A 14,560-nucleotide genomic window follows, 5' to 3' on the forward strand; every position below is an offset into this window, starting at 1 on the left:
AGCAGAGCCCGTGAGATTTCTGACCTCCCTTAGGAAGTGTAAGATAATACACTTGTATTGTTTTAAACTAGTCGCAGTTTATTCCAGCAGCCACAGGAAACATTGCCCCCGCACATGTCCTCATTTGCATGTGCTTTCTTGCGTGCTGATGCTGCTGCTGGGAACACCTGTTCTTTAGCTCGCCATTAAATTAAAATCTCACCTGTCCTGGAAGGCCCTGCTTCCATGGCCATCCCTGAGCAGCACTGCCCTGCCCTTAATGACAGAGCAGAATGAATCACATTCTTCTCTATGCTTAGAGAATTTTGCTTCTATCTCAACAAAGTGCACGCGGTGAGTGGTTAGCATCTATGCGATGGTCGCCTTTTGCTGCACTCTGACCCTTGTCCCTAGCCCAATGCCTGATAGTCTGCTGTCAATCAGATATTTATTGGGAGGCTATGTTGGTGTCATACAGCTGTGTCGTAGGTGCTAGGTATACGGGGATGCCTAAATCAGACCCAGGGCCCTTCATTCTCTCATGGACTTTCTAGGCTACACATATTCAGTGCCTCATAAACATCTGCTAAGTTAATTGAACCGAGGCCTCCTAGAGACAAGGAAGCCACAATCACCGGGAAGCAGGATTGGCCTGGTCTCTCTGTCAGGCCTCATATATATGCACACACGAGTCTTCCTCGCACAGCATGGACCATCTGCCATCTGCGGGAAGGTGTGGGGCACCAGGAATGCTCATCGCAGGGTTGTATTTTGTTCAGCCATGATTTGCCTGGGGCGTAAGAGAGTGCTGCTTTCCTTTTCCTCCTCAAACTTCCTTTTTATAAGGTGACTGCAATGATATTTACACACATAGTTTCCAAAAGGCTTTTTTCACATTCGCCATGACATTTAATCCTTATGATAAACCTAGGGTGCACACGGAAGTAAAGCAAAAAAAACATTTGATTGATTACAATTGTATAGCTGTTTTATTTAGTCTTTCCTGCTGAAAAGTCCCGAGTTACATAACTACAAGTTAATCAGGGGCTGCTAATGGGCTAGCCTTTTTCTTTAATGTAGCCATTTACAAGAAACAGCTGAAGCTAAATTTTGCTTATGTTTGGAAATCAAGCAAGATCTACATCTCTTACAAGGCCTAACTGGCTTTGTCTGTGTTTGCTCAGTAGTGTACCCAACCACTTCTGGCTTGGAGCTGTTTGTACTGGGGTTTTAATAAATAAAATCTCAACTTTTATGGTGCCTCAGTTTACCATTTAACAGAGGCCTCAGAAGAAATCCACCCTGCTGACCCCTCAATCACAGACTTCTAGCCTCCAGAACTATGGGCAGATAAATGCCTGTTAGTTAAGCTGCCCAGCCTGTGGGTCTTATGGCAGCCCAAGCAAATGAATCCACTTACCTGTGGCCTTATGTAAGTTCCCTTCCATCCCCGGCCTCTCTGCCCTCAGTGTCTACTTTAATCTCTGTGACCAAGTCCCCATCTCCACAGTGCAAGTTGGGGGCCAGGCTGGCTCAGCTGGGCCTTGAGCTGCCATGGGGTAGCCCCAAGGCTAAAGATTCACCAGTGATAACCAGAGACACAGAGAGACATATGTCGGGCTGAGCTGGAAGCTGGATGGGAGAGTCAGGGGCTCAATGCCAGAGAAGAGGCAGGAAGGGTTTCCTGTGCAGCAGGGGTTGAGGTATGGATAGAATCCTCAGTATGTGGACCACAGACATGAATTGGAAGCTCCTGGAGCCTACAGGGAAAGAAGCTGAGGTTTCCAGCTGCTTATCCCACTGGTTACCTCTGTGTGCAGTGGACCTTACTGGCCAGAGGTGAGGCAGCTGGGCTGGGAAAGCTGGGAGGAGACCCCCCCAGCTGCGGTGACATCTTTCTTCATGCTCTTCAGAGTCATGATTCACACACTTCTCCCCCTTCTTCTTCTGGGAGCCTTCTACAGTCTGGGACTGCTTCTTCTTAAGGACCTCCAGGATGTACCCTTTTTTTGTATCCCAGTGTCCAGCACTGTGCCAGACACAGTAACTCCCCTGTAGATGCAGGTTGAACAAAGGGATCAATTAGGAAATCAGTTTGCATCTGCCACTTGCCTTTCAGTTTTACGACTTTTATCTGCGAGGCACAATCGGTTTGGTGGAATGACTGGCCAAGATGGCAAAGCCAGGAGGAATTTGCAGCAGAGATTTTTACACTCATTTTGGATTTAGTGGGGTCAGGTAACCTGTGGGTGATTCTGGAGGATGGCTGATAAAAATATTCTTGGTTCCAAAGTTTTCAAGAGCTCTGGAGGCAGGTCAGGCATGAAAACTGTGAAAATGATGGCTTGTCCTGTAGAACTCTACAAGGAAGAATTGGCTGCGTAAATTATTGAATAGCAACTTTTTCTTTCCTTTCGTTTCCTTTTTTTTTTTTAACCAGTGGGCAGCTGAACATCTCGGGACAGGTATTATTATCACTAAAAAAATACACGTCATAAAATTTATAGTGCTCCCTTTAGAGATTGGAAGCTCTAGGCATTAAACAAGCCATTTTCTAATGCTATAAAATAAGATTAATGATGTGTCTTTTTTAATGATCCCTTTTTTAAGATTAAAATCTTTGATGTGGAAAATGTTCATTGCTGTTCCTATTTCGAGGCCTGGGTGAATTACCTTACCTTCTCTGTCTGTGACAGATCCCTGTGTCCACTGCAAGGTTCTACCTTCCCATTTATTGGGTTTCCTAGGTTTTCTAAATTTATTGATTTAACTCTAGTGGTTCAATTTATTCCAGAAATGTATTCATTAACTGCATGGCACTGCGCTTTCTTACACAAGGGAGTTCTTTGATGGTTGACAGTGGAATTATTGTCAACCATCAATGGGAATACATGAACGTGTCCTGTTTATAGTTCTGTAGGTAGAACTTGGGTAATATGAGGGATCCTGACTTGTTTGCACGAGGCTCCCAATGAGGAGGTATTGTTGAAATTTTAATTGTAATTCAGTGGATAAGCAAGAAATAATAGTTCAGAGGATCGTTTCCCAAAGTCCTTTCATTGTGACCAGGGATTAAAGTAAGCGGCAAAGTAAACAAAAATGCCACCCTCCAAATATGGAGCAATCCTTCCCACCCCAAACTACCCTTCCCACCCGAAACTAACCCCACCCTGGTTCCTGGAGCTTTATTGTGGCTGGAGGCTGCTGTCCCTGGCAGTGCTGCAGCCGTAGACACTGCCTGCTCGTGGGACAGACCTGTCTTGTGTCTCAGCACACAGCCTAATGTGCTACTCCTTCTGCAAATATCACTCTAGTTTCAACACAGCTCTTCCATATTTTAACCCAAATGGCTGATGCTGGTTGTATTCAGCGATGGGAGAGAGAACCTAGAGAAAAAAAAAGAAGAGCTGCTGCTGCTTCTTCCTCTTTTCTCCCTCCTCAGCCAGCATGATGCAGAAGGTCAGCTCCTAGAGGAGGAGCAAGCAGGCCAGGACTGCTTCAGCATCCACTCTTGTGCGACTTAACACTTACATGGTAACACCATGTGAAGTTCGCGGACATAAAAACAAATGATATGGGGTCTTCTCCCCCAGACGCGATGAGCAGCATGGAGACCAAAGGACAGCGGTCCCCACAGTGCAGCGTGCTGTGTGCTGCTGCAGAAGGAGGGACAGACATGCCTGAGGATGAAGCCACTAACTGGGAGTGGGGGAGAGAGAGAAGGGGCCACGGGATGTGGGTTTTGGTGGCTGGAAAGGAGTTTCCTAGGGACCTGCAGAAGGGAAGAGTGGGCAGGACAGAAATAAATAATGCCAGAGTTCTGTGTCACAAACGGTGGACTGTCAGCACGGCTGGTGGGAGGGGCCGTGCAGCACGCAGTCAGCAGTAAGGCTGGGTGGGCAGCTCAGGGCCAGACTATGAATGGGCTTTCTAGTGTGCATGGCTCTGGCCAGGCACAATCATGGTTTTCAAGCAAGGATTTGATTTAAATAGATCAGATTCTTCTAATGTGGGGCTCAGGAGGGACACCAGGCATGGGGTGGCTGCAAAGCGCCTGCCAGAAATGGTGAGGCCTGGGCTAGGGTGGAAGGAGGAGCTGGACCCAAAAGACATGCTTAGGGAGAAGTGACTGAGATTTGTGAGGGAGTGAGATGGGAGACCCACAGCTTCTGACCGGAGCGTCGAGTGGACGGTGACACCATGCACCCAGGAAGGCAGTGATAGAAGGTCCAGCGGGTTGGTGGGGAAGCTGGTGGAAAGGCCCTTGAGGCATGTGCCTGCCTTCTCTGCTTTTCGCCCCTTGCCCTGTCCTTGTCAGTCTTGTGAGCCTTGGTGAGCACTGGGGAACTTTAACGAGAGAGGCAGAGCCATGGCCGAAGCTTGGACGGTATGCACAGGAGGAGTGTGGCCTGGAGAAGCCTGCCCGCGCCTCCTTCTGTGGGTGCCAGCAGTGGCTTGGGCTGGTGTTCCCATGCTTGTGCATCCTATTAGCCTGTGCCAGTCCACGGGCCAGCGGCTGGGTCTCATCCGAGCAAGGAAATTGGAGCTTCCCGCTTTCCTCTTGCTTTTCTTTAGACAAGGCATATGGTGAACTCAGTCCTTCCCCAGCTGCTTGTGGGGGGTGTGGCAAAGCACGAAGTGCGGAGATATCCTGGTTCAGGGAGACAGGGATCTAGTGCCTGAAAAACGTGACATGAACATTTGGCTTTTCTTAAAACACTCCTCATTTCTTTCCTAGCATAGCAGTTATTTTCTGTCCTCTGGGCTTTGGTGACAGTGTGGTCTGGCTCCACAGATGTCAAAAACTCAAGTTTATGCAAAGACTTTCACTTCTCAGGCTCCAAAGCCCTCAACAAGCTTCCCCTCATCTGTGTTCATGGGCTTAAATTTCATGTTGTCAAATGAGTATCAGGTAATGGCAGAAATAACGCATGTATCACACATTTATTGATTTATTTCCCTTGCATTTATTTTACTTTAGAACACCATTACCCAAAGCAGAGCTCTTGAAACTCTAGTCCTACAACATAATCTTTGAAAAATGGGTTTCATTTTCAGATGCTTGGGAAATATTGCATTCCTTATGCTCCCCTTGCACATCAATCGTCAGCTCACAGTAAAGGCTCTGAGAAGGACTGCATTATGAAACTGTGCAGACAGGGTCTCCCCAAGTTGTCACACATGAGATCCTGGACTCTGTTTAGTGGTTTTTGGTTTTTTTCTAAATGCATTTTGAACAGCCAGGGTACAGACTTCTGTGAAGACCACCCTAGAATGCACAAACCACGCAAGCCTTTCTAAGTCATGTTGTTGAGTCTGTAAAAGAGGAGGAAATTTGGGAAATGGGCGGCACGCTTTTCCTGGCCCTCAAGAGAAGAGCTCACTCCTTTTTGCGTCGATCTCCCTTTTCCATATTTACTTTGCCTCTAATTAATTTTTCTTATTGCTCTTCACCCTATTTCTTGGTGTTTTGCCTCAGATGAAAGTAGGATAATTAGTTCCTTATCTCTGTTTTAAAGGAATTTCATCTGGCTTCCAGCTCAGGGGCTAATTATGGCTTTATGGATTTCCTTCTTTGAATACATCTATGCTAAATACTGCCAGCTTCTCATTCACTTCAGGCTAAAGTGGGAAGCTCTGTAGGCCTAATTCTCTCCCTTCACTGTAGATTCATACTGTTAATGATAAAAAGGGGGAGAGGAGGCTGGGTGTGGTGGCTTATGCCTGTAATCCCAGTACTTTGGGAGGCCAAGGTGGGCAGATCACTTGAGGCCAGGAGTTCAAGACCAGCCGGGTCAATGTGGCAAAACCCCATCTCTACAGAAAAAAGGCAAAAATTAGCCAGGTGTGGTGGCACACACCAGTAATCCCAGCTACTCGGGAGGCTGAGGTGGGAGGATTGCTTGAGCCCTGGAGGTGGAGGCTGTAGTCTGCTGAGATTGTGCCACTGCACTCCAGCTTGGGTGATGGAGTGAGACTCTGTCTCAAAACCAAAACCAAAACAAAAACCAACGAAGTCCTAAGTCAGTCCAAAAAGTGGGGAGAAATTAGGTGCACTAACAAGGAATATGCGCATGTTATAACTTCAGGCTATTTCTGTTTGTCAGGAGATTGCTTTACCTGGGCCAATTATTTGGTTCCTCTGTGGCTCAGTTTTCTCATCTGTAAAATGGGAGAATAACAGCATCTACCTCAGAAAACTGTAGTGAGAAAGAAATGTCAAACACTTAGAATAATGATTGGCACAGAACTTTAACAACAACAATAATAATACATAATATTACTTCTAAAAAGATACTTAAATGAGTTTTTCTAAATTGATATCTAAGTCTTTTTCCCAGGCTTTACTCAATAAAACCAATCATGATAAATCCTGGAAAATGGGGCCTTAACATCACAGTGTTATTTTATTTTTTAATTAATTAATTTATTTATTTATTTTTGAGACGGAGTCTCGCTCTTTCGCCCAGGCCGGACTGCAGTGGTGCTACTCGGCTCACTGCAAGCTCCACTTCCTGGGTTCACACCATTCTCCTGCCTCAGCCTCCCGAGCAGCTGGGACTACAGGCGCCCGCCACCACGCCCGGCTAATTTTTTGTATTTTTAGTAGAGACGGGGTTTCACCGTGTTAGCCAAGATGGTCTCGATCTCCTGACCTCGTGATCCACCCGCCTCGGCCTCCCAAAGTGCTGGGATTACAGGCGTGAGCCACCGTGCCCGGCCAACATCACAGTGATTAATTCACCAGGCATTGCTAGCACTTTTTACTTTATTTTGGAGATCCAAAAATGCTTCTGGGCTGGACACTCAAATAGCAGAGTGAGCGACAGGTCCTGGGAGGAATTTGGAGGTCTGAGTCCTGGTTCCCAGTCCGCCACTTCCTAGTGATGAGCTCCTGGGTCACTACCGAATGACTGGTGCTAACGTGCACTGAGGGCTTACTAGGTGCTGAGCAAAGTTCAAAGCACCTTTCCTGCATCTCCATTGTGGACATGGGACAGTGAGGTGACAAGAGGTGCTCAGTCACCAACGAACCTCAATTTCATCTGTGAAATAATAACACCTCCCGATCATCCCACCCAGTGGGATTATCAGAAGCTTGAATGACATTGAGTGTCTAGAAAGTACTTTGAAAGCTGCAGCATTCTGGTGGATGAAAGTAGGAGGTCCTCAAATTTTCACTTAAAAGCTTCTGGTTGATGCGTGATTTCTCCCCTTTGCAGGAAGCTGACAAGAAGCATGTTGCTGAGTGATCCTGGGTTCCCAACCTCCGCGCCCGTGCCTCCACGCGTGGGCCCAGCCAGCAAGGAGAAGTCTAACAGGCAGGAGGAGGGGAGACACAAGGAGCCCCCGCAGTAAGTCACAAGAAGCTGCCTGCACTCTGACTTTCTTTGGCTTTCTCAGCATTTTGTACAGGGTTCCCTTGACTGATGTGGGGGTTAGAACTGGAAGGAAAGGTCCCTCTCCTCCCATCTGGAGGTGTTGAAGCAGCACCGGGCAGAGCCCAGGGTGGTACCTCTGGGGCTACGGCAGGACAGGGGTGTTCAGTGGGCTGGAAGCCCCCGTCCCCAACAAAACATCTCTGACCTGGTTTAAGACATTGGAGGTCCACAGACATTTCATTTGAAAAAGGAGTTTCTAACTCTTAAAAAGACAGAAAATCACCAATGAAGTCCAACCTTTAGTGAGAATCAACTGACCTTTCCTCTGAACTCCATCACATTTTAATTTTTTTTAATTTTATTTTTTTTTGGAGACAGGGTCTCGCTCAGTTGTCCAGGCTGGAGGGCAGTGGCATGATCATAGCTGATTGCAGCCTTGATCTCCTGGGCTCAAATGATCTCATCTCAGCCTCCCGAGTACCTAGGACCACAGGTGTGTGCCACCAATTAGGTGTGCAGCTAATTTTATTATTTTTATTTTTTAATAGATACGAGGTCTTGTTGTGTTGTTCAGGCTGGTCTTGAGCTCCCGAGCTCAAGGAATCTTCCCGCCTTGGCCTCTGAAAGCACTAGGATTGCAGGCACGAGACATCATTACATTTTATGGAGGTTTTGTTTGCTTCTGCACCTTGGTCTAATCCTATGATCAGTTATCACCAAGTTGGTCTCTCTTATGCCACTGTATGTTCCTGAAGGAGAAATAGTTTATTTTTCCTTGTGTCCCATCTCAAAGGATGATCAACATATTAAGCCGACACTCCAGAATGTGTAGGCTTCCAATCAATGCGCTGTCTTGTCAATGGTCCCAGAACTACCCTCTCTTCAATATACCTCTTTTGACAGAGCTCAGCATACAGGAAAATCTCCTCAAATGCAGAAAAGTCTTTTGAGTGTGAATTTAATTTTCAGTGCCTCAAAAAATATTTAGCACTAGGAAGATAGCCTCTCTGACAGGAACGGTGTGTCCCTTTAATGAATGAGTTCCTTGAGAGGGTAGGAAATGATTCCGAAGGCTTCCTAACATGAAAAGCTGCTATGCTGGTTGGAAAAAAATCAGTTCTGTTATTTCAGAATTCTACTTTCTGCTTCCTTCCCAATCATACAAGCTACATGACGTTTAACTCTGTGTACTAGGCAGTTCTGCAAAGGAACAGGCAGTCCTTGGGTCTGGGTTGAAAACAAGAGCTTAAGTCCAGTCTCTCCAAGCACTGGTTAGCTGCATGCAACATGGCACGTCCACGCATGCTGCATTCTGAAGAAGTCAGGATCACTAGCAACAGATAGAAAGAGACCCTGGGTGTGATGGCTCATGCTTGTAATCCCAGCACTTTGGGAGGGATCGCCCAAGTCCAGGAGTTTGAAACCAGCTTGCACAACACAGAAAGACCCCTGTCTATACAAAAAAATAAATTAAAAAAGACCATGCTGGGCAAGTGAGACTCTGTTTCTACAAGAGATCCCTCCCCCCCCGGTTTTTTTTTGAGACACAGTCTCACTCTGTCACCCAGGCTGGAGTGCAGTGGCACGATCTTGGCTCACTGCAACCTCCACCTCCCAGATTCAAGTGATTCTCCTGCCTCAGCCTCCCAGGTAGCTGGGATTACAGGCATGCACCACTACACCCGGCTAGTTTTTATATTTTTAGTAGAGATGGAATTTCACCATGTTGGTCAGGCTGGTCTTAAACTCCTGGCCTCAAGTGATCCACCTGCCTCAGCCTCCCAAAGTGCTGGGATTACAGGGGCTAGCTACCGCCCCTGGCCTTTTTTTTTTTTTAAGGGTCTGTGTCTCAGTATGTTGCCCAGGCTGCTCTGGAACTCTTGGTCTCAAGCGATTCTCCTGCCTCAGCCTCCCAAGTAGCTAGGATTACAGGTGCACACCACCTAGCCTAGTTTATCCCAAATTTTTAAATAGAAATTTTTATTCCCTTCTCTGGAAGAAATATGAAAAGGACCAAAGCAAAGTGGTTTTCCCTTGTTTGTTGGCATTTTGGAAGTGAGATTGCTTTATAGATCCTCTTTCCCAATATTACTATAAATTAAACTAACTTTAAAGTGACCAACTTTCCTACCAAGCTTACTGCACTATCTAAAGGCCTTGTGGTCTAAAAGCGAAGGATCAAATCATATGTTTTAAAGATGAATGGTGCCATTGTTATGTGGATGCTCACTATGTTTAGGCTCTGTGTTGAGTTTTACTCAGTCACTCATTTAAAAAATTTATTTGTTAATGCAGCACTTCGTTTATTCACTTAACACCTGTCTTGAGTGCCTGCTATATCTCAGGAACTGTGATAGGCATTGGTGGAAACAGAAGTCAGGGAGACACATGAAGGAGGCTAGTAGTAAAGACAGAAATTAAGACAAACAAACACAAAAATGCCTGAGAATTTGCCAGGTCCTGTGGCTCATACCTGTAATCCCAGCACTTTGGGAGGCCGAGGTGGGTGGATCATTTGAGGTCAGGAGTTCGAGACCAGCCTGGCCAACATGATAAAACCCAACTCTACAAAAATACAAAAATTAGCCGGGCGTGGTGGCTGGTGCCTGTAATCCCAGCTACTCCGGAGGCTGAGGCAGGAGAATCGCTTGAACCTGGGAGGCGGAGGTTGCAGTGAGCCAAGATCGCACCACTGCACTCCAGCCTGGGTGACAGAGCGAGACTCAGTCTCAAAAAAAAAAAAAAAAAAAAAGCCTGAGAACTGTTGTGTTACCAAAAAGAAAGCACAGAGTGCCACAGGAGTCCTCCAGCGTTTGGCTGCACCATCTTTCTATAAGCTTTACAACAACGCTGTTATCATGCCCACTGTGCAGATGGGGAAACTGAGGGGTGGAGCTTACTTACGGAGTAAGAGTTTGCAAAACCAAGTTGACCAAACTCTACATGTTCTTACCACTCCATCTCCTCCCTGGCTTGGAACTTCCACGCTAAAGATTCCAGATGGACCTTTATTTTAGAGACCTTAGAACTGGCTTAGGTTTATATACTCCAGAGCTCACTAGAAATGTCAGGGAAGGCACAGCCGTGGGGAAGGGGGTGCATTGTGCCAAGAATTTTGCATAAGAAGCCAGCTCAACAGTGAAAGGTGGTGATCATTTTTCAAGTGTTCTTGGTTTTTCATGTGTCATAAAATTGCATTATTCAGGAATAATCCCAAAATCAAATTAAAAACTTCTATGAAAATATGAAATGGAAAGCTTACTGATGCATGCTTATAAACTGGTTATTGTACTTTCTCTGTGGCCTCAGGGCTGGAGGGCTGTGTCTTCTCAGAGGTGACCAGGGACCATCCAAACACAGCCTCCTTCCGTACTTCTCTTAACCAGCGTAGACTCTTCTGGTCCCGTTCAGAGACTGAATTCCTTCATTATCTGGGAAGGCGTGGTCCCACCTACTTATAGCAATGAGGGGCCACCTTCCTCCTAACCCATAGGGTGCAACTGGCCACAGCCTCGCCTATCCGTATCATGCACAATTGTCATGTTATAACCACGTGGGCCACCCTGGCTTGGGCCATGTTTCCGCAGCCCCCTGGTAGGGGTGGTGGTTATAATCATGTTCTGCAATCCCAATGAAGGCTCCCACCCAGTTGAGGAAAAGCCAGCCTATTTGTTGGGGCAAGATTAGCCCACATGGGCAGGGTATCCCCTCAGTGAGGCAGTGGTGCGGCTCCCAGGGGCTCCAGGACAGTAGCCACACTGCTGGCACACACCTCAGACTCCAGGCAGCAGCTGCTGCCTCCAGGGTTTAGCTCCCAGTTCCCCGGCCCACTCTGTTCTCCCACCCTTCACTTTGCTCCAAGAGAAAGCTTTGTTTCATGCTTCAGAAAACTGCTGTGGGCCTGGAAAGCCTTCCAGGCAGAGGCATTCTAATTAGTATTGTGACTTCTCTGGGAAAATCATTTTCCAGGCCTCCAAGAACCTCTGATGATTCTCTAACTTTTCATGAGGGTCCCTGGGACATCTCAGCCATGAAGCTCCTTCCACTTAGGTTTTTGAATCAGAAATGCAGGAATTTTCCGCTGGTAGTGGCTGGAGCTTCCTTGAGATGAGTGAACAGCAAGTGAACTCTCCTGCCTCCCACCATCACCAGCCTGGATCAGGACGGGAGAAGGAACTTGCTTGCACATTTTGCAACCAAACCCCATGGTAGAAAAGGGGCCTCGTAGTGGGTCTTAAGATAGATGAAAGGAAAAAAAAAAAAGGTCCTCACTTGCTCCATTTCCCCAGCCACTGCCCATGGATGCCATCGGTTGATCCCTCCACTTACTTATTCAAGTATTGCTCCAGCATTCCCTGTGTGCCAGGCAGAGGCCTCTGCTGGGGTGCAGTGGTGTACCCTGAAGTCCCGTTCTGGCAGGGGAGACAGAGCATGGGCAAATGAGCAAGTGGACCTCGAAATGTCAGGTAGCAATGCTGAGCCAGAAGGATCAAAAGCAGGGGACTGAGGTGTGGGAGGGGGTGTGCACTCAACAGGGCGTCAGGGAAGGGGAAGTGGTCTCTGAGTAGAGATCTGGTGAAGTCCAGGACAGTCCCATGAATATCCGTGAGAGGCTTGGTCCAGGCAGAGGGCAGGGAAGGAGCAGGTCCTGAAATGACATGGGCCTGGCCTGTGGAAGGAGCACCTGAAGGCTGGCATGGAGGGAGGGACTGGCCGCAGGGAAATTTGACCAGCGGCTCCTTCATGCGGCACAGGACTGGCAGCAGGGGACTGGCAGCAGGGGACTTTGACCGGCAGCTCCATTATGGGGCACAATCTTCTAATCTCTGATAAGCGGTCCTTTTCTGTGGAGCTGTCATGGATAAATGTTTTCTGTAGCTATTTGTGGAGCACTGGGTCCCGTTCCTTTCTACGAGAGCAGCCGTTCCCAATTGGGTGTGACTTTGCTCCCCATGGGATATTTGGCAAGTTTGGAGACGTTGTCACAACTTGTGTGTGTGTGCAGGGGTGTGCATCCAGTGGATAGAGGCCAAGGGTCCTGCTAAGCATACCACAGTGCACAGGACAGTCTCAGAACAAGGAATTATCCAACCCAAAATGTCAAGTGTGCTGAGGTTAAGAACCCTGAAACCAAACAGGAGTGTCAGCGAGCACGGGGAAGGTTGCATGTTTTGACTGACAGTCACTGGTACCAGGCTCTGGAGGGGCCTTGTGGGGTGATGGAAGGCATATGGGGAAGAGGTGCTTGGCCTCTGCAAATCCTTCTCCCATGAGAGAGAAGTTTGCATGGCTCACAGGTGAGACCCATCCCCACAGTGATGGGGACAGAGCAGACCACTGCCTGGGCCACTGCCTCAGCCTCTCGTACAGTTTAGCAAAGACCAATGTCAGAGCCTGAGACCATGAGCTCTGGCCTAGGATGGTTGGATGGATGCTTTCACTTTCTTGACAGGTATCTCCAAGACCCAAGGCCATGGCTAGCCCATCTCACAGTGGTGTTCACTGGGCTAAGCAATTTGCACACATTGACTTATGATCTGCCCTCTGCTACAGCCTATTTTCTACATGGTAGTGCTGAGCAGTGAGCAGGTACATTGCTGGTGCAGGGTGTTTGCCTTTGCTGTGATCTGATCTGCCTGGAATGCTCCCTCCTCATTTCTGCCCTTTCACCACGGGGGTCTCAGCTGGAACACTGTCCCCATGCAGAGGCCCTTACCCCTCCAATTCGTTTCCTTTATCCTTGCTTTTATACCACTTACTAGCCTAACTGAAAACAAGCTACTCAAATGAAGGAGTCATTGTAGTATAATTAAATTACTCTGGTCTCGGAAACAAAAAATGGAGGACCTTCCTCCCCAGGACAATTTCAGGGAAGAAGCTTCCGGCTCCACCACCAGCACCCAAAGCTGAAATTCTACTTAAACGATTCCCTGATTTTTATACTTGGAGCGCAATAAATGTATTTTAACTGTTTACATTTAACATATAAATGTAATTTATATGTCGGTATTGACATGTATCCAGGCTTGGCTTCTGCGGCCCCTGCTGAGACTGGCCCCCTGCTCCTCAGAGCAGAGCTCTAAGTCTCAGTCTCCCAGGGCCCTTTCTCTGGGTCCTGCACCCTCCGCCCCCACCACCTTTATTAAAAAAACACCTGCCCCATGTCATAGCTCCTCAGGTGCCGGCTCAATTGAGGTGTCCGTGGCTGGACAGAGGTCTGATGTGCTTCTTGGTGCGGGAGATGCTGGGTGGGAAGGGAGGAAAGGGTGGGAAGGGTGTGGGGGGAACAGCAACCGGGGACTGGGAGGGAGAGGGCAGGGGGCACCCTGGAGGGCAGGCAGGCTCACCTCCTGTCCCCTCTGGGCTAGTACCCGCCCCACTTGATGCTGCCTGAGGTGGCATCCTGCTCAGCTGGCCCTGCTCAGCTGTGAGTGTACCAGGACTGTATGGTTATCCCAGGAAACGGGAGCTGCACAAAGCCACGTGCAGAATCGCGTGGGAGTTTAATAATCCCGGCTGGTGATTGCTGCTCCACGGCTGCGTTCCTCCCCATCAGACCCCTCATAGGCTTCCCTCCAACCCGATGCTCAAGCTTCCGAGGCCTGTCCGTTCTCTGAAGTGATTCTACACCTTTTAGGCTCTGGACTCCATGTTCCTAATTTGTTTTTGGAGTGGGGGGGGGGTCTCTCCCCACTTCCCTATTAGCTCACGTCATCTTTGTGCAAGAAGGATCACATGTCAGCCGTGGGGAAGAAAGGGCTGGCACTGCTCTGAAGCTGCTGAAGTTATGACATTAAGGAAAATAAGCCAGCTTCATTGGGCTTGGGGTAGGCGCCTGAGCACTGGGACTTTTAAGAGCTTCCCAGGAGATTTTGCTGCAGCCAGGGTTGAAGATCACTGAATAGAATGGTATGTTCTCAACCCCTTAAAAAATGTATATTTGTCTACATAAATATATGTCTATTTTTCCTGCCAGAGAAAGGTGGGGTCCCACTGGCTTCAGCTCTTGCGACCCCTCCCCCACCCCCGCACTATGGCTGTAGCACATCAGTATTCATTTACCTGGGGCCGCCTGTGGCTGTGTGACCCAGGACAGGCCCTCTGACCTCTCTGTGCCGGAGTCGTCTCATCCGTGAAACGGGAATCGTTAAGGCACTGCGCAGCCCCATAGCGCCCCACGCCTTGCAGGACTTTGGCTC

This window comes from Pongo pygmaeus, chromosome 22, assembly GCF_028885625.2.
Source record: "Pongo pygmaeus isolate AG05252 chromosome 22, NHGRI_mPonPyg2-v2.0_pri, whole genome shotgun sequence".
NCBI classification, from domain to species: Eukaryota; Metazoa; Chordata; class Mammalia; order Primates; family Hominidae; genus Pongo; species Pongo pygmaeus.